This window comes from Coloeus monedula, assembly GCF_965178545.1.
Source record: "Coloeus monedula genome assembly, chromosome: Z".
NCBI classification, from domain to species: domain Eukaryota; kingdom Metazoa; phylum Chordata; class Aves; order Passeriformes; family Corvidae; genus Coloeus; species Coloeus monedula.
In genome coordinates, this window is record NC_138822.1 from 30,191,075 (window position 1) to 30,210,390 (window position 19,316).

A 19,316-nucleotide genomic window follows, 5' to 3' on the forward strand; every position below is an offset into this window, starting at 1 on the left:
TCAGCCTAGTACAGTCTGTAAATAGCATGGTAGGGAATTTATAATACAATTTAACTTCTAATTTCTAATCCCTTGGACCCTCTGCAGATCAGGTCAGATCCCAATCCATGGTTGCGGGGACTGCCTGGGAAGGCATGGCAGGGCCTGGCAGCCAGGACCCACCCAGCCATCCCAGCCAGGTCAGCCCAGGGTATCAGACACCTCCCTGGGGACAACAAAGGCCAGCCTGGGACATGGGACCAGGGTGGAGCTGGCTTGGCCACTAGGTACTCTCACATCACATGACTTTGCACACGTATACCAAGGTACTAAGATGCGGATGATATGCCCAGACCTAAATCTGTGCCTAGCCTATATAAACCATGCCCAGGCAATATAAGGGCTAAGTAAAAGTTATTTCCTTTTTTTTTTTTTTAATTAGGGAAGTGAAACTAAAAACCTACTTTATTTTCTATGATGTAACTTAGAAAATGCATGCTTCTGATGTTGCTGTAGGGCAGACAGGGGAATTAACTATTCTAATTGCTGCCACTGCTTAGGTATTCGGACTGGAGACTTTGACGTAGGCGATGATCAAAAGCAACGCCTGGTGGTATCAAAGGAGAGATTATCCTGTATTTCAGTCGGCTTCAGATGAAGACCATCTCTGTCTATTGATCTTCACGGTAACAAAATTTAAAGTAACAGACATCTAATGTCAGTTCAAATGAATGTTATTTAAATAACATCATTGTGTACAGCCAACTGCATCTGCTGCTAACAGAGCCATGGGTTAGCTAGGAAATTGCTAGTTCAATTCTCATCAAAATCTTGTGTCTGAAGTCACTGTCTTACCTCCTTCACATTACTTTGTTTAGATCCACTTCACATCACAGACCTGTGATTTAAAGCTCCATCTAGAAATCTAAGTCTTGTGCGGCCTCTACCATGGGATTCTCAGCAAGTAGAGCTGTTTGAAAACTCTTAAAACAGTATATTCAAAAGAAAATAAGAAAATACTTTTTTTTCTTTTTTTGTGAGGCCAATTTTTCTGATTTTTCTCCTCCTGCTCCAAGAGTGATCTGCAAAACTGAGATGTTTTAGTTAGGATTGAAAATATTTTAGATAGAATATGAATTTCTAAATAGACTATTGGTGCCTCTTTTGAGAAGCTTCCTACTCATTCTTCACCTTCATAAATGCTCAACCGCCTCGTAAAGCTGTCCTAAAAAGTGCAACCTTTTTGTGATGATGAATATAAATGAGAACAGGTTTGCCCCTTTTTCCAAAAATATCCTAAACCGCCCTCCTATTCAAACAGGTTGCTACTCCTGGATCTTACATACGGATCCACAATTCGGATACAGAAAGTAAGAAGTTCATTTTCCTTCATTAATTTCTTCTATATAGGTGTAAATAAAGATACTGAATATTTTCACTATCTGTTATTGAGTCTATCATTTGAAGGTGTATCTCTGTTAACAAAATACTACTTTGATCGAAAAAAGTGGGGGCACTTGTAAAGATAACTGGTCTTTTTGTAGACTGTGACCATGAGGTAACCTCAGTAACCTTTTTCTGCAGGCCGCTGATGACTGCGATAGTTAAATGTGTTCTGTGCTCCAGAAAATTTCTGCAACATAGGTATTATTTTAGTCAAAGTATTTCAGTGAAACGGTATTCTAACAGCAAATTACATTCTGGATAAATAAATCTCCCTGGGAAGCACATCAGTTCCACGCAGTTCCAGTTTCAGCAGAGACAAGCACATGAATCACAGGTATGAAATCCTTCTGCCTTCAGTCTATCCCTCAGGCTCACAAGACATGGGATCCCTGCAGTTTTCATGCTGCCTTTGTAACATGTTCTAGACACAGGAAGATCTGTTAGCACAGGATCATTGCACTCTCCCTCCTGGCCTCTGTCATTTGCTCACCCTGGAAACTACAGTTTCTCAATTTAGGAGTGAGGAGTAGTGGAGACAACTGTGGGAAGAACTGGGGTATATTTGACCCTGTTGGGAATCATGCTCTTTCCAGCCTTCATTCTGGAGACATTGCCAAACTCTGTGCATGCCTTGAGCTGCACTGAAGGCTTGCAGTTTTCCCCTGGAAGTTCAACAGCCCAAGCTCTGGACTGCTGCAAGTGAGAACCTGAGAGAGGTTGTTTTACAAGGACAGAACTGATCGAAAGGCTTTTTTTCCTTGATGTCTCAAAAAGAAATTAAAATGGCAGTGAATAAGGGAAGTGGAAAGACAGATAAATAAGAAATGATCTGTCAGTAGATGATAGGAGAGGTTACAGAAATGGGGCAGAGGCAATCACCCACATCGAGCCCACATCAGCAGCCAGAGTTCTGGGGAACTACCAGTGTATACAGTAGTGTGCAGTAAAGCAAGAGATGCCCATTTTCACTGCAGTTCATTTATTAAACAAGTATTGCTCCTTATAATTTGACATTAGTCTTACTTCCCTAAGTGTGTGTAAATACATAACTTATTTGATGGGATCACTAATAATCATAGCAGCCAACAGCTATCTGGTTACAAATTTACTATGATGCTTAAAACCCCCACATACTGCAATACCTTTTACTTTTTGTAGTCAAGGAACTGAAAAGAGAAATAAATCTTGTGCTCTTTCATTAACTTGATCTTAAAGAATAGTATTAGCTCACCAGTAATCCTTGCATCATATTTCAAGAGCTAACAAGCCTTACAACGCTTAAAATCTGTAAAATATCCCAAACAAACAAAACCCAAAAAGACGACCTATTTTGCAGTCAAATCTGACACTATCTAACACAGTATGTAATAGATAATATTGTTTCATAAACTTCCTTTGCAGTTCTTTTTCTCTTCGATCTGACATCTTTTGTGGAATATAGGAGTGTTTGCGAGAGAGGAAATATCCCTCAAACTAAAAAGTCAGCAAAACCTGCTACATAATAGAAGTGCCTCCAGGGAGGGTAAAATAAGGATGCCTAATTGTATTTAAACACGCAGATGTGTTTTTGCACAAAACTGTGCTGCCTCTTAATTCTTCTTATTAAAAAAAATACATGGGCATTTAGCTATATGTTAATAGAAGGAAATAATTCTTATTCCAGGAGTTATTTGTTTTGAGTAAACATTAGAAGGTATTTCTGAGGCCAATCACAAAAACTGAATTTTTAAAGACTTACAGCTTGTTAATTCTAATAAGAAAATCCACAGCTAGTCATTTTTATTAAGAGAATACGTATAAAGAGTCTATATAAACCTCCATGTCTAAGAGCTTGGGCAAGCACAATTCTGTCTTTGCTCATGTTTCTTCATATGCTGAAGTGCAGACTGCAGTTCAGTCTTTAGCAGGAGGGCTGCAGCAGGCAATGCATGGGTGACTACATGCTCCCATTTTTTCACCCTCTGATAGCATCAGGGAGTCAAAAAAGCAGTGAGAGAAGCAAGGCATGTATGAAGAACTTTGTTATGCAGGATGCACTCAGGCTTCACCCCACTCTTAGCCGTATAAATGGACGCTAACCCAACAGACAGTTACCTCTGTGCCCTGCTGTATTTACAGGATTGCAAATTGAGAGCAGAACTGGGCTTGAGGAGTCATTTTTCAGGATCATGGGGGTTTCTTCTGTAGGAAGGCAAGATGATGCTGTTAAGAGGCAGAAACTGGTAACAGGTCTGGGTTCATAATTAAAGATTTCTGATGTGACTCCTTCAAATGAGCTATGAGCTCTCCTTTATTACTGTTGATACCAAAGATGGTAAGAGGAATCCTCCTCTTAGTCAGCTGTTTAATTTTCCGTAATAACTGTGATGTGCTCTGAGGTGACAGAGCACATCAAATGTGCTCTGAATGTCACAGGAGCAGCTATGAGGAGCTAGCATTATGTACTTTGGTTGAAGATGCATTGGCAGATACCTGAACTGGAAAACTGAAAAAAAATTTAAAATAACCTTATAATAGATTGATTGTTCAGCTCCAGTGCGACCTCTCAGTGCAGAATTACGCTGAAGTGAGCCTTGCACACAGCTTTGGTAGACGTCTTTTAAGAGCTATTTTTCAGCCAGCTCCATCAGACAGTGGGTGTTTATTTTCTATTCATTTAATTCTCCAGTTCACAACTGAGGAGTAGTTTGTTCTTCTTCAAAGTACTCTCCCTCTGACTTAATGATGTTTCTAAAGCAGCAGCCTTCAATACCGAGCCCTGTGTCATGCCCAAGAGGTTTGGGTTTCGTTTCTATCTCATGTCAAAGGACAGCAGGAGAAGACGATCCAAAATCGAGGGCGAGTAGCACTGTACAGCATGAGGAGGCTGAGGGCCGAGATGACCCTCGCCACAGCTACGTTCAATGCCATTCAATTAGATCACGTAATTTATGACCAGACAGGGTACCAGTGCCACTTTTTGGTCACCGCCATGCACAGGCCTCGGCACATGGGCGGGCTTCAACACCCAACGGGGGGGGAAAGACCCGATTTCCTTCCGTTCGGGGCCGATTCCGGCTGTGGATACCCCACGCACGCCCGGCCCCGCCCTGCCGCCAGCGTCGCCCCCCGGGCCCGGGAGCAGCGCCCGCCGATCCGTGCCGGTGTCGCGGCGCTGTCGGGGCCGTGTGGCGGCGCTGTCGGGGCCATGTCGCGACACAGGCGGGTCGCGCGGCGGCAGCCCGGCGGGGCCGCGGGGGGCGCCCGGGCCGAGGCCCTCAGGGAGCTCGGCGTGGACGAGGAGGTGGAGATGGCGGTGCAGCTCGCCCTGGAGCGGTTCCGGAGCGGGGACGAGGCGGGTGCGCGGCCCGGCCCGGGGCGACCCTGCGGGTGTCGGGAGGGCGCTGGCAGCGGGTCAGGGAGGGGATCCTGCCCCCCTGCCCTGCCCTAGTGAGGCACAGCTGGGGTGCTGTGTCCAGCTCTGGGCTCCTCAGCACAGAGACAGGGAGCACGGTCAGGGTCCAGCAAAGGCCACAGACGAGATGAGATGAGATGAGATGAGATGAGATGAGATGAGATGAGATGAGATGAGATGAGATGAGATGAGATGAGATGAGATGAGATGATGAGATGAGATGAGATGAGATGAGATGAGATGAGATGAGATGAGATATGAGATGATGAGAGGTCTGGAGCATCTCTTCTGTGAGGAGAGTTGTGGGACCTGGACCTGTTTAGCCTAGAGGAGACTGAGTATAAATACGTATAAATATACGTATTGATACGAATGCGTATAGATATCTCCAAGATGAGTCCCAGGAGTGTGGTGCCAGACTTTCTGGTGACAGAACAAGGAGCAGTGGCCATAAACTAAAACCCAGGAAGTTGCACCTCAGCATGAGAAAGACCTTTTAGCCGTGAGGGTGGCAGAGAACTGGAACAGCTGCCCAGGGAGGATGTGGAGTCTCCCCCTCTGGAGACATCCCAAACCCACCTGGGCGTGCTCCTGTGTCACCTGCTCCAGGTGACTCTGCCTTGGCAGGGGGTTGCTCTGGGTGATCTCCGGAGGTCCCTTCCAATCCTAACAATTCTTTGATTCTGTAACACCAAGATAACATGTCAAGAATGCCTGTTGCATTGTTACTGGTTTTTTACTATTATTTATCATTCTAGAGATGGAATTTCCTTCTAGTTTCACTAGTACTGAAAGCGTGTTTGTTCACCGGCTCTGTCAGTCTCTTGGACTGGTGTCTAAAAGCAAAGGTTAAGTTGGGGTACAATTTTCATTTTTTGGGTGCAGATGAATGGAGTTTCATGACTGATGATAGAGTGATTGATGTTTCCAACATAGCCAACTCTGCTGCAAGGAATAGTATTAAAGAAAAAAGTGTAAAAGTAGGCATAGAAATAAGTATCTTTGTTTGTTTGGAAGAACTTGTGGCATGCTTTTTGAGATGGCTTGCTTTTATACTTCATGGGTTTCACGTGTCCATAAAAGAGGCTTCTCACCATGATCTCTGCTTTTTTAAAAGGTTTTGCATAGAACCTCATACCTTGACAGATAAAAGTTTAACCTAGAGTAGGTCACTTATTCCTACGATATGTTTTCTTTTCCCTCCGACAGAAAAGGAGCAAATCGATACCTGACTGTAAGGAAGAAGGATGTCTCAGAACTGACACACGCAGTCATGGCTTGCGACTTGGCTCTCCGTACGAAACACGCCGTTCGGAGCCTCATTCAGAGCTTTCCCGTCACAAACAAGGAACGCACGGAACTCTTGCCAAGGACAGAGCGAGGAAGTGCCCGTGCTATTGAATCTGGTATGTTCAGCGTGTCTTCGGATTTGGACTTGTCCGTCAACACCACTCGGAAAAACAACGTACGACCCGAGTACAAAACAAACCCCTTTCTGTTCTGTCCCCTTGCCTGCCCTACCATACACCTTTAAACAAACACATGGATTTTCTTTACTTTCAAGGTCTTTTATAACTGGTGTTGTGAGGAACTTGGGCAGTTGTATCACACACATTGCGATGTCTACCTTGTGCTGAGTTAATTTAGGATCTTTGAGCCAGTTCCAGCCAAATCTTTTCGGAAGCACATTTGTGAAATGTGGCTTCATACGAGTTCCATGAGGTGGGATTGAAGAGTCAGGTCTTACCGTGATGCCGTGTGAGAACACCCTTACGAAAGAATGAGGTTGGCTGTGCTGCTTACAGAAATTCACGTGCTTGACAAAGCAAGAAGTTTAGTTTTTGTTTCTTGATCTCTACAAAATAGATGTGATCCTTAAGACACTACTGTCCAGACTTCTTGATTTCTAGGATATGAAGGAGTTCACTGAAGACAAACATCTGATAAAATGTTGGGGTTTTTCTGAAAGCAACGCTTTTATCTAGATTACTGCTTTAACAGCTGTGAGTGGAAGAGCTATACTGTGTTTCTGTGTGCAGAGGTGGCTGTAGTGAAGAGAAAACACTTGTACCAATATGCCTTGTTTAATTAAATATTTCTGATATGTGGTGTCTGTTCTTAAAGTGCTTCCTTTGCTGCTTTTTTCAGTTGTTTCAGTTGTTTAATAGGATTGTTTAATGAACAGAGGGCAGCTATAATAAAAGTACTGAAACACAACATCTTAGAAATGTAAGGGGTAAGCTAATGAAGAGTCTAACCTTTCTCTTTCTCTGCTTTTCAAGCATGTATTTTTAGTTCTCCTAATCTTTTAGTCTGTGTTTGTCTTGGTACAACAGAGCTTGTAATTTAGCATGTGAATCTGTTAATGACGTTAAATATGTATAATTGAGTTTGCAGCAAGCTTTTCATTCTTCTGGAAAATAATGATCAAGGAATTACAGAGTAGCATTTGCAGTGCTGGGTTTGAAGCAGCTCCCTCAGAAGATGTGCACGTTTTTTGGCTACTTACGCACTGCTTTCTAACACACCACGCTGCTGCAGGACCCCCGATACGGCGCGCTTGGATTAGTACGAGTTGGGGCAAATGCATGGAATAGCTTAAAGGTTGAACTCTGTGAGCGTGTATTTCTAGGGAAACTGCAGATGTGAAACGTGCATGCAGATACGAAGGCCACCAAAATACACCAGGCTGGTTTTCTCTGGTTTAGTTTCTCTTTCTCCTTTTGCTCTTTGTGGGCTTTTTTGGCATGGAGCAATGCTCTGGGAGAGTCTGGTTGTGTTTGAAATACCTATGAAAGTAATAACTGTTCTGAAAAATGCCTATTTCAAGCACCGTAACAGGACGTGTTGCTATGAGTCTGACTTCTAAATGTGTGCCGGGTTTGTCACTTTACCCACAGGGGTGCAGAAAAAAGCAGGCAGGTTAATTGTTAAGTATAATTTTTGAGCAGTGTTTTAGTGACCTTCCTCTGTGTCTGTATAAGTAAATTCTTAATTTCTCTTCACAGAAAACAAAGAATTGAACAAGACAAACGGTCCACTTAATGACGGTATCCCCCAGGTCCCAGTGAAAAGAGGGGAATCAGAGTTCGATTCCTTCAGGCAATCACTACCAGTTCTTGAAAAACAGGAAGAAATTGTCCAAACAATAAAGGACAATAAAATTGTTTTGATTATAGGAGAGACGGGATCGGGAAAAACTACTCAAGTATGTTTCCTCAATGAAATGAAAAAGATAACAGTATTTATACTAAACTAATGCCAATTTTGTAATATTTGTGGTAAGGGATATTTCTATGCTATTTTAAGGCTTTTGTTTTCCTGTATGATTGAAAATCTTGTGTTCCAGTTCACTTTCTAGCTTTTGAAATACTAAGCCAGCAGATAGGTACTAAAAGCATAAATGGTTCCTCACAGTTTTCTGATAGATATAATTTTTTCATTAAAATATTACAAATTATTGTGGGGAAAGTAGCTGTGATGTTTGTATAACCCTTTTTCTTCTAAGGCTAGTTCTGTTCTTAGTACCCAGAGTAATATATTTTTTGTGTTAAAATGAGAGATTATCTGCAGGGCTTTTTTTCCTATAGATCTCTCTGAAGCAGGAGAGAGACACTTCAACTTTTTTTAAAAAAAAACCCTAAACAGGTTATACTTTGAAATTTATTTTATGCCCATTCAGGTGTATTTGCAGTTATAATCCTATTGAAAAGTCTGTTGCAACGTGTAGTACTGAGATGCAGTTAAATTGTTTCCCTGTGCTGAGAAAGCTGTGACTTTCTCAAAAAGTAAATTTGAACCACTTCTTTCCAGATCCCTCAGTTTATCCTTGATGACTGCTACAAGAATGGAGCTCCCTGTCGTGTGCTTTGCACTCAGCTGAGACGTTTAGCAGCTGTTGCTGTGGCTGAAAGGGTGGCAGCAGAAAGGAGAGAGAAGATTGGCCAGACAATTGGTTACCAGCTCCGGTTGGAAAGCAGGTACTAATGGTGCTTCTAAGTGTCAGTTGATCTCGTGCTGGTATCGTGAATCTTGTGTACCTTTAAACTGCAGTATATTTGGGATGCAGCCCCATAAATCATAGGTGGGGTATGTTATTGCAGGGAAGGAAGACTTAGGAGTGAAAAGGACGGCTTTCTTCCTGTATTTTGCCGTTTCATGTAGTAGCTTGTCATATTGAACTGAATTTCAAGTGCTTTCTATTGGTTTCTTCTAGGGAGTGTGTGCATGTAAATCCTTGTCTGATTTTCAGATCAAGTCTACACTTTCCTCTCTTCTTTTTTTTTTCCCCTCTCTACTTTTGACATGTGTGGATCCCAAAGTTCTGCAAGCTTTGAAGGTAGGTAGGAAGACCAGCATGCTGTAACAAACGTATATAGTGTGAGTTGGTATGGGTCATAAAAGGGAGAACAACAAAATTGGAAAGTGACTGATGAAGCTGAGCATTATTTACCAGTCCAGTTTGGGTTAAGTTTACTGTGCTTCAGCTTTCAAAACATGAAGCGATGTCAAAGTAGAGCTTTCAGTCACTTGATGAATTTGTCTGTGGAGCAGAGTGTGAATGGGTTTTTACATCTTTGCACTGTGTAGCCAGTGACATTTCAGGGAAGGGGCGACGGCTGGGATATGAGTGACCAGAAGGTGGCAAAAGGTTGTGTTGCTTGAATGAACGAAGATAACACACGGCGGAGGAAAATGAAAGTGCTTGAACAACAAAGCCAAGACAAGAATTGGAATGTGCATGGGAAAGCTCACGAGGCTATTAAGGGATTAGAAGAGCTAGTGAAGATGTATCACAAATAAGCTGAATGATTAATGTCTGGAATACTGGATACTGTGCTGGCAGAAGAAGAGCAAAGTCAGATGAAAATGGAAGAAAATCCATCTTGAGAAGAATCAATGCATTTGCTCCGGAGAAACACTGAAGGGGAGAGATGACAATATTTCCAGCTGTGCACAGAAAAGATCTGGAGTGGAGGTGTTTAGGGGTGCTTATAGTAAGGAAGAAGTCTTAATTTTTTAAGTTTTCTTAATGGTCTTCTATAAAGAGCTGTGGAGGACAGTACAAAGGAGCTTTTTGGTTCCTTTGGGATGGCAGCACCAGCGAAAGTAGTGACAATTGCTGTTTTTACTGGGGCAGCTGACTCTGCCCCAGGTGTAGAATAGTTACACTTCAGTATTTTGACTTCCTGAAAAACCAAAGGATCAGCTGATTGCTTTGTGATTTAGTCAGCTGTAGTGTATTAGGTTCGTGTGACAAGGCTTTGGGAGCTGTGGGGCGGCTTTCTGTGAGAAGATGCCAGAAGCCTTCCCCGTGTGTGACAGAGACAGTGCCAGCCAGGACGGACCTGCCTCTGGCCAAGGCTGAGCCCATCTGTGATGGTGGTAGTGCCTCTGGGACAGCAGGGAATGGGGGAGAAAAACCTGCACAACAGAGGCCGCAGTCCAAGGAGAGCAGTGAGCGCATGTGAGAGGAGCACCTCTGCAGATGGGAAGGTCAGTGCGGGAGGGGAGAAGGTGCTCCAGGTGCCAGAGCAGCCCGGGGTGCAGCCCATGGTGAGGCAGCTGTGCTCCTGCAGCCCATGGAGGTGCATGGTGCAGCGGGAATCCCCCTGCAGCCCGTGCAGGACTCCGTGTTGCAGCAGGTGGGTGCTCGAAAGAGGCCGTGATCCTCTGGGAAGCCTATGTTGGAGCAGGCTCCTGGCAGGACCTGTGGCCCTGTGGAGAGAGCCCCCAGTTTGCTGTCAGGATTGTGACCCTGTGGGGGTCCCACGCTGGAGCAGGCTGTTCCTGAGGGACTGCACCCTGTGGAAAGGGACCTGTGCTGGAGCAGGTCCCTTTTATGAAGACCTGCAGCCCGTGGGAAGGACTCATGCCGGAGAAGCTCATGGAGGACTGTTGCCCATGGGAGAGACCCATGTTCTCCTTATCCTGGTCCTGACCCTGTGAGTCTTCCATTGTATTTCCTCTCCCCTGCCCAGCTCAGGAGAGGAGGGATAGAGTGGCTTGGGTGGCACCTGGCATCCAGCCAGGCTCATCCCACCACGTGTAGGCAAATACAAAGGCTATATCCAAGCATATGCTGAGGAATTGGAACCTGGTTTTCCACATGGGATTTTCTAGTAAATTGAATGACATGGAGAATGACTGTTTCTCATGGTTCTGTTTAACTTTCTTACTTACTAAAATTTGAATCTGATGTTTCCAATTAATCCATTGTTGAAAGTTAGGAGCGCAAGCACTAAGAGTTGTTAGGAAATGTCTGGGAATAGGCACAGTTTAAAAACAAGTGGTATGCAGGAGTTCTTTGGTGAGAGAACTGTAATGCCTCTTCTGGTCAGCAGCTGCTTTAATTTTTGAGCCATGGAAAGCTGCTAGCAGCCTTTAAGTGGTGCAAAACCCCTGAGTCGTCTCTGTGCTCTTCCATAGGGTTTCTCCAAAGACACTGGTAACATTCTGCACTAATGACATGCTCCTTCGCACACTGATGGCAGGAGACAGCACCCTCTCCACTGTGACGCATGTGATTGTGGTGAGCATCCTGTGGTCTTTCATGTGTTGCTTGTTAATTGGAAAATGAGGTCCTCGTTTGTTTTATTCAAATTTGCTGAGCGTTTTCGGTGGTTTTGTTTGGTGGAATCTGAATTGACTTTAAAGACTTTCTGAGTCCTTAGTGTAGCGTGCATGTTTTGTGCGCTTTGGTGCTTTTCTGTGTGTTTGCTTGTGTTTTTCCCTGGAAAAACGTCTTATTTTATGTTCATGCCAATAATTAGGTGTGGAATCAGGAGGAGTTGAGGAGGACAGAAGTGTAAATTTTTCTGAAATTCCTCTGTCGGCAGAAAAGCCTTAGGGAGGCTTAGATGTGGTTCGATATGATTGTGTCAGAATTTCTGATATCGTGTATTTGTTTCAGCAATACCAGGTTTTCAGTCCTTTTGTTTGCCCAGTGTTTCCAAGATAATGTGCAATCTAATTGCTAGCAAATTGTTCAGGAGCGTTCATTTGTGATTGTGTTAATATTCCTATTGTGGAATTCCGTAAGTAAGGGGAACCAGAATGTTGATGGCAAGATTTAAGTATTCCACTACTGAAGACAAAAAAGTCACGGTAAGTTGAGGTGCCTACCTGTTTATCAGAGTTAAAAAAGCATAAGAGTGGTCTATTAATTCTTGATGTCAGCCTACAAACCTTGTATTTGAGTCCTTGTTTCATTCATTCATAATACAAAACAAAACAGAAGAATGACAAAGATGATTAACCAGTTACGTCCTTAATTTATAGGCTTTGTGTATGACTTGTCTAAGCAATGTCTTTTTTTCTGATTATGTGGTGTCATACATTTCTTTAAATGCTCATCAGTTGTGAAGTGAGAATTTATTAAAATAAGATTTGTAGGATTTGTGGTTTGTGACCTTTTCTTGACATTTGGCTTCCAATACAAAATTAGAGAGGTTTCAGACATTAACTTTGGCCTCTGATTAAGGTGTGTGTGGCTTGTGCGTTGCAGTACGCTCTGCTCTGATAAAAACTTTTTGAAACTTTTTTTTTGCTTGTGGATAGTTTAAAAAAAACCCCTTACCTTAAGCTAGATTTACACAGTTTAAGGCCTCTGTATGTACCACCAAATCATGTCTTTTAGTTTTTAAAAAAAAGGGTTGTATTTGTCAGAAGTTATGATCTTGAATCTGTGATGTTTGTTTATCTCTTGTTTTTTTTCCTTTTATTACAGGATGAAGTACATGAGAGGGATAGGTTCAGCGACTTCTTGCTAATAAAACTGAGAGATGTGCTGCAAAACCAGAATAATTTAAAACTAATTATTTCTAGTGCTGCTCTAGATGCAAATCTTTTTATTAGGTATTTTGGAAGCTGCCCAGTAATACACAGTAAGTACTTCTCGTAACTCTTAAATCTGAGTATACCTGCCCCAGACGCACAGATTTCAGTGAACTGTAGCAAACTACTCTGAGTAAAGGCACGTGGTGAATACACTGAGTATTACAGCAGTGCCTGTTCTTTGTGTCTTCAGGTTTCTTGTTTCTTAACTATTTACGCCTACTTCAGAGGGAAGTGTTTTTATCGCTGGGAGTTCTGTAAATGCAGGAATGTCCTGGCCCTCTCCACGTTTAATTCAAGAAGTAGGAAAAGGTTATTGAAGTGCTGTCTCCATGCTGGTACAGGACTTAGGAGCTACATTAGTGTGATGCATATTAATACATTGCAGCAGATTCTAATTCTTCAGATCTCATAAAGGTTGTTACTGGATAAGTCGCAGATAACTGTACCTGTTCAGTTGAGAAATACAGGAGGCCTAGGCAGGTTTGGTTTCATGCTTCAATCACATGATTCTTTGTTTTAAAGGAAATTAGTAGCTGTTCCTCTGGGTAAATACTCAGAAAAGACGTCCAGTTTCTGTTAGTTTATGGTCAGCCTCGGTTACCTGCAGTTAGATGACTTTCAGATGCAAAGAAAAGTTCCCATTATTGCTGCTTTAATTTCATTTGACTGATCTTTAGGAGAGGCAAAATACAGATGTGTGGGAGATGGGTGTCGCGATAGAGGGGAAACCCAGACGCTCAATATGAGTGATCAGCAGGAATCCGATTTATTGATTGTACCAGAACTCCTTATATACTAACAATAATAGGCTTTATGCATATTCGTAACGGCGCATTCTAAGTGGTTCACGTCGACTAAGCTGATTCTAAACCCCTCCTTAGACCCCCTCTCGTGGTCAGCAGTTCTGCCATTTTCCCTGGCCTTCTAACCACAGATGTCCATTGTTTTGCTGCCAAAACCTAACCTTGCTGGCTCTGCAAATAAACCCACAGTTCAGCAGTAAGGCTCAATGGTGGTTCAGTTACTGAGCAAGATACATGTAATATTCTGTAACTTCAGTTGTTACACAGGAGGTGTGGTGCATTGTCTTATGAGACCTTGCTCAGCTAGCTGCAAGGGTCTATGTGCCCGTTCTCACGTAGCCAGCTTCTCAGATCAGTAAGCTGCAAAGAATCTGTATATCTCGACTCTATATGTCCCTTTTCACATAACCAATCTCTCACAGATGGGGGGTTTGCGTGGGCTTGTTTTGTTTTTCCCACCCTCCTGGCTTGCAGGTTTTCTGCATGGGTGACCTCCTCTGGCAGCTTGCAGTCCTCTTCCTTTTTCAACAATGATGTCCAAGTTTATTGTCTTTTCAACAGTAGCTTTTAGGAGAAATGCTTTATTTGACAATCAGGTAGACTCTCTGCATGTCAGCCTGTTTTTTTAAAAATCTCAACAGTTCTAGGAAATGGGTGGCATCAGTTATTGGTTTGTTTTAGCAAATGTTCGTGACAAGGAAACCTCGTTGGTTTTTTTACAGATAGAAGTGTTTCTTTCTAGTGCCCAGTCCTGAACTTCTGCCTAGTAAAATAAGGCTTGTAACTTGTTTGAGACAGGAATCTGTCTCAATTACACATGATTTCATGTTCTCTGAATTTTTTTTTGCAAGGGAGAGCCTCAGCTGTGATTGCTGTGTGGCTTTCCAGTTTCCTCTTCTTGCAGCTTCCTATTCTTTTAGATGAGAGTATATTTGTTTTGGAAATTCTGCTGAGAGTCGCTCCAGTTTACCACAGTGGTTATGCTGGTTGTGTAGCAGGCCAGTAGCAATTGGAAAGATGTTTTTTCCTTTTTTGTTTTTGAGAATTTAAGAATTAAAAGAAGCAGCTTTAGACTTCTGTCTGTTAATGTAATGAAAAAGGTTTGCTTCTCCTTCAGCAATATGGCTGACAAAATCCTGACCACAGAAACCAACATTTTGTAGTTGTGGATTGCTGTAGTACACAGAGTTTGTGATGTGTGTTGGAAGGCTTCCTCTATGACAGCTTCTCGAAGTATGTGAACTGTAGATGGTTCTTTCTGAAGGAAAATCCTGAGTGATCTAAAGTCATCTTAAGGGACCAGAAATCAAAATGTTGAGATTTGAATTCTTCATGTGAAAAGCATCCTTTAATGTTCACAGATAAGGTCTAGAAAAGAGTCATGTTGAAAAAGAAGTAAGGATAAATTATTAGGAGGTAAAGACCACTGGGATGTCTCATCTGTCCAGAAGTATTCAGTAAAGAAAGCCCAGCTTTGCTGAATCAGTTGAGGACGCTGAGAAAAGTCTTATCTCCTCACACACTTCTCATGAGAGAAAGTAGTTCAACACAAAGATGTACTGTCTCCTTGAGGAGTCTTGCACAAAGCTGTATTAATTGCTTGTTAAATAATTGCGTTTTTACTCCAGGTGGCAGGCTTACGTGGTGAGTTCTTGTTTGTAACCCTAAACAAAAATGGCTGTTTTCTTCTTCTCATTTTAAAAAATTGCAGTTAATAACTCTGAATCTTATGAACATCTCTTGCTATAACAGCTGATATAATTGAAGAGGTTAATGAGAAACAAGATAGCATTTGACTTTGGAAATGTTTTGTTTTGTATAATTTTAAGAAAAATGAACTCCATTGAAGATAATTTTTTTTAAAAAATAATGCTCTAAGTGAAGCTGGGGAATATCTCATCTTTTATGGAATTTTTGTACTTTCAGTCCAAGGAAGACCTTTTGAAGTTTAAGAGATGTTTCTGGAGCACTGGGTATACAAACAAAGGGATGGTAAAGTACAAAAAAGAGAAGCAGCAAGGTTGGTGACCTAGTTAATCGTAAGGGTTGGCAATGAGAAGCATTGCTTGATTGAACAAACGATTAACAGGATGATTTTCTGTTAAAATTCCAAAGTCAGGAGATGAAGTGAGACGTGATTAGATGACAGCAAGTGTCTTTAAGCTCTCAGCATTTGCATTATTGAAATGTAATGTTCATGGAAGTTCTTGCAATTAAAGAAGAAAATTCACTTTGATTGAGTGGTTGCATTCTTTTTACTTTCAGTTGATAAATGTCTTATTTTTTCTAATTGTTATGGTGTAGAATTACATATAATTGGGGGCTCTGCCCACATGAAAACTACAGGAGCAGAGGATGCTCTGTACCTTTGGGTGCAAATGCAAGTGCAGCTGTTAAAGGAGGCAGGATTTTGTACATCTTGCACAAAATGTACAAGTTGTTCCTATTAGTATTTTTCACTGCATTCTTCAGACATGGATGTATTTTTTAATAAGCATTCACACTCTTAAACTAAGTATAATTGGTTTTCAGTTGATTAAGTAGCTATTACTTCAGCAGTTTTTCTGGCAACTGAAAGTAATGATCCTAATGATCATTTAAAGAAAATTTTAAAAAAAGGCAAACCCCAAACTATAACATACAGTCCTGACTGGATGTTTATCCCGGTGCTCGGTTGTGATCCCTGTGGATAGAAAAGTTCAGTTAAGACACTGGTGTCTTCTACTGTTTCTTCCACTTGCATACAAAAATAAGTTGTTACGTGCAGGGGCTGTATCACTTGTCTCCAGAATTCCACTTCTGGAGAAAGATCTGGGCTGAGATTGTGTAGAAGGTAATTCCTTAGGAAGCTCCTTTGACTGCAGTAATTTGGAATAATGGAGGCTTAGGGGGTTAAACACCAAAATGGTGGGGTTTACCTTCTTCTCACAGCACTTGTTTGCAGTGGTGCCCTTTGGGTACCCTTAAACACGTCATTTATGTTGGACTGGTAGCAGCATTGTAGATTAAATAAAGCTGATTAGGTAAAACTTTGAGCTGCTGTAATTATTTTTTAATAGAAAACAATGGATAATAAAGATGACTCTAAAAATTTCTTGGGAAATACTTTGCATTCTAGAAGAGAAACAGAAAACCACTCTTGCTGAGTGGTGTTCCGCTCAAGAAAACACCAACAAACTGGCATGTCGGAGACAAAAATCAGTTCCAAGGGCAAATGAAGAGTACAGTCTGTTGGATGATGGTGGTGACACAGTATTTAATCAACTGGTAAGATTTTCCTTTTGTTGCGAGAGAAGTTTATATTTGTGTTCCATTACTAGCCGTTTAAAGTGTGTTATCTGAAGCGCCGTAGGCTCTCAGGTATTAACGCGTTTTAAGGGTCGCTTTACTAGGACGAGCTGCTCTGGCTGAAGTGGGCTTTTCGGTTACGGTGGTGGTACGCAGCTTTTCCTCAGATCAAATGGCTCGACTGCCCCTGTGTGAGTCCTTGCATAGGACACAGTCAGTGCTTTAACTGATGCCTGAGTGGTGGATTTCTGATTGCTGCTGGGAAAACGAGCTGTTCAAATTCTTTGTGGGTAATGTGTGAGAATAGAGACACCTCTTGGAAGAGATTCGTCTTTCAGTGTTGTTTTGTCTCATCAGACTGAAAAAGATGTGAATTGCCTTGAACCGTGGATAGTAAAAGAAATGGATTCCTGTCTGTCTGACATCTGGTTGCATAAAGATATTGATTCCTTTGCTCAGGTGTTCCATCTAATTTTAACTGAAAATGTCAGTGGTAAGTTTTGTATGTTATTACATAACAAAAAAGCAACCACAAATTCATTTAAATTTCTATGGCTACTTTCATCTTCAGTTTCAAATGTTGTTACTTTTGCATTCTGATGCCTACTGAAAAAATGAATAGGGCTAGCAGAATTAATGAGTTGTTTAGTTCATTGTTGTTGTTTCGAAGTATTGGCAGAAGTGTGCTTCTAAAACAATGTGGAATTCCCATGAGCTGGCTGCAGAGATGAGTGAGGAAACAAATTCTCTTTGGGCTGGAATTTGAAAGCAATATTTGTAGAATATTTGGAAAAAAATAAAACATTTCTCTTGGGTTTGCTGATTTTTTTTTTTTACTTCTCAGTTGATTATAGGCACAGTGAGACCGGTGCGACTGCTCTGATGATTTCTTCAGGGAGAGGCTTTTTGAGTCAAGTAGAACAGCTGATCAGTATGGGAGCAAGTATCCACTGCAAATCATCCAATGGCTGGTAACAAACAAACAGAGAAACCAAAAGATAGATTTATTTGTCAACATAGGAGAGAGAAAGAAAATTGTGTAACATCTGAATTAATTTGCTAACTTACCAGACTGCTGTAAGAGCTATAGATTTTGACAGCCTAAACTGTTTCTAACTTCTGTTGAAGCACATTGTTTTCTGTAAATTCTACATGGAATTCTTAATTACGCGGTCTTGATTATGGGCTATAAGCTTGGTTTCAGTATGTCTTATTTAAGACACTGGTTAGTGGAAAGACTGTAATCTGCTGAATTCCACCAGAATGTTTGGTGATTCTTATTTTCATGGAGTTACCTGTGTAAGAAGATCTTTGTGTTAGGTTTCTAAATATGCTGTAGCATGTAAAAATATTTGTGAATCTGTCAAGACTCAAGCTTTGTGGTCATGAAGTGTGTCTTCATATAAACAGGAAGTACAGAAAGTAATTGTAGTATGGAAGGCTAAGAATTAGGATTCCAGGGCTCTGATATTTGGTACCAACACTTGAAAAACTTGGGAAGGAATGCAGTTTAAAGGTAAACCAGTGAACTGCACTGTGAGGAGGACAACTTCTGAAAGGCATGAAATAGCCCAGTATTTTCCCACATTTTGATGAAAAACGCCTGGGGTGTGACTTTTTGGGACGACTTAAAGGGTACTGCAAACAGGCAGGTCTGATCTCTGCACACTGGTGTGGGCTTTTTAAAGGAATGGCACACTGTTCCTTGTTCCACGTTTCCTTGTGCATGTTTGTGTTGTCCTCCTGTGTAAAACTGACACTCTTGTGTGGTAAGGAGCTGAGTTACCTGAAAATCGGGTCGCTGTTACACGTGTTCATGCACTTCAGAATGGGAAGTCGCAGATCCAGCAATAACAGCATTGCTAGCAATACAGAAGTGGACACAAAAGTGTGGTGTCAGCTGTCTCCTCGCATGATGTGCTATTCATAGTCGTCTTTTGAAGTGGAAAATCTGGTCAGAATACCTGTGCCACTCTTTCAGGACGGCTGTGGACTGGGCTAGGCGCTTCAGACAGACAGAGGTTGTTGATCTGTTGGAATCCTACAGGTGAGCTGTAACTGCTTTGCAGAAGGAGTTGTGGTGAAAGGAAGTTTGAGGTTTGTGTTCTTTTAATCAGAACAGGTTTTAGCTTTTTATGCTTTAAAATCTGGGCTAAATAGCAATACCTTTTTTTTGAGAATAGGAATATTTCAAAAGCAAAGAACAAAAACGTTTGTAGTCAGTGTCATGTTGTTTAGGTTAGCACAACTTGCTGATTCTATACTATGAACCATTTTATCTTCACATGCTTATTTTGGAAACAAATCTGTCACGTGTTTTTATCTGTGTATTGTTGATACACAATAGACATAGTAAAGAAACTTTATCGAAGTAACGTGTACACTAGGCCATTCAAGAATGCTTCTTTGATTGACTTACAGCTATCAGAGTTGAGGTAGTGTTTTGTAAAGGTTACATTATTCTGATTTCTCTTCGTGTAGTTTCTGCTAGTGGGAAATTTTTGGAAACTACGTATCTTTTAAATATTTTTCCTTGAACTGATAAACGAGAAATGTCTTCAAACTTT

At 41.6% G+C, this 19,316-nt stretch overlaps 1 pseudogene across 1 annotated transcript in view; it reads left to right on the forward strand.

The window, feature by feature from the left end:
- Positions 1-4,702: 4,702 nt before the first annotated feature.
- The window catches only part of LOC309585002 (3'-5' RNA helicase YTHDC2-like), a 29,131-nt pseudogene continuing 14,517 nt past the window's right edge, over positions 4,703-19,316 (forward strand). The window contains exons 1-12 of the transcript in view: positions 4,703-4,763; positions 5,578-5,668; positions 6,029-6,225; positions 7,828-8,027; positions 8,633-8,799; positions 11,249-11,351; positions 12,549-12,705; positions 15,388-15,481; positions 16,580-16,728; positions 17,107-17,242; positions 17,594-17,720; positions 18,731-18,796. The product of the transcript in view is annotated as a 3'-5' RNA helicase YTHDC2-like (transcript). The remainder of the gene's footprint in view (positions 4,764-5,577; positions 5,669-6,028; positions 6,226-7,827; positions 8,028-8,632; positions 8,800-11,248; positions 11,352-12,548; positions 12,706-15,387; positions 15,482-16,579; positions 16,729-17,106; positions 17,243-17,593; positions 17,721-18,730; positions 18,797-19,316) is intronic.